General features: G+C 41.1%; 1 non-coding gene across 1 annotated transcript; it reads left to right on the top strand.

Moving 5' to 3' along the window:
- The first annotated feature begins 464 nt into the window (after window positions 1-464).
- LOC112738981 (small nucleolar RNA R71) lies at window positions 465-568 on the top strand. The gene has a single exon (XR_003169925.1). It is a non-coding gene; the product is annotated as a small nucleolar RNA R71 (small nucleolar RNA).
- The last annotated feature ends 274 nt before the right edge of the window (window positions 569-842 follow it).

Below are 842 nucleotides of genomic sequence, written 5' to 3'. Positions count from 1 at the left end.
GCTTTTGATCCTTCCATGAGAGATTTGGGTGATTTCTCCATGATGGATTGTAGGTGTTTCCATATGGTTCACCCATGTATTTTAACTCTGCTATTGCAGGGTTCTCAGGATCATAAGCTTCTTCCTCAGAAGATGCCTCTTGAGTACTGTTGGATGCAGCTTGCATTCCATTCAGACTCTGAGAAATCATATTGACTTGCTGAGTCAATATTTTATTCTGAGCCAATATGGCATTCAGAGTATCAATTTCAAGAACTCCTTTCTTCATAGGCGTCCCATTACTCACAGGATTCCTCTCAGAAGTGTACATAAACTGGTTATTAGCAACCATGTCAATGAGTTCTTGAGCTTTTGCAGGCGTTTTCTTTAGGTGAATGGATCCACCTGCAGAAGTATCCAATGACATCTTAGCTAATTCAGACAGACCATCATAAAATATATCCAGGATGGTCCATTCTGAAAGCATGTCAGAATGACACTTTTTGGTCAGTCCTTTGTATCTCTCCCAAGCTTCATAGAGGGATTCTCCTTCTTTCTGTCTGAAGGTCTGAACATCCACTCTAAGCTTACTCAGCTTTTGAGGAGGAAAGAACTTGGCTAAGAAAGCCTTGACCAGCTTATCCCAAGAGTTCAGGCTATCCTTAGGTTGAGAGTCCAACCATATTCTAGCTCTGTCTCTCACAGCAAAAGGGAAAAGCATGAGCCTATAGACTTCAGGATCTACTCCATTAGTCTTAACAGTATCACAGATCTGCAAGAATTCAGTTAAAAACTGAAAAGGATCTTCAGATGGAAGTCCATGAAACTTGCAGTTCTGCTGCATCAGAGAAACTAGTTGAGGT

Source organism: Arachis hypogaea, chromosome 13, assembly GCF_003086295.3.
Source record: "Arachis hypogaea cultivar Tifrunner chromosome 13, arahy.Tifrunner.gnm2.J5K5, whole genome shotgun sequence".
NCBI lineage: Eukaryota > Viridiplantae > Streptophyta > Magnoliopsida > Fabales > Fabaceae > Arachis > Arachis hypogaea.
Note: the sequence above shows the minus strand (reverse complement) of the source record. Positions and strands in the feature narration are given on the sequence as shown.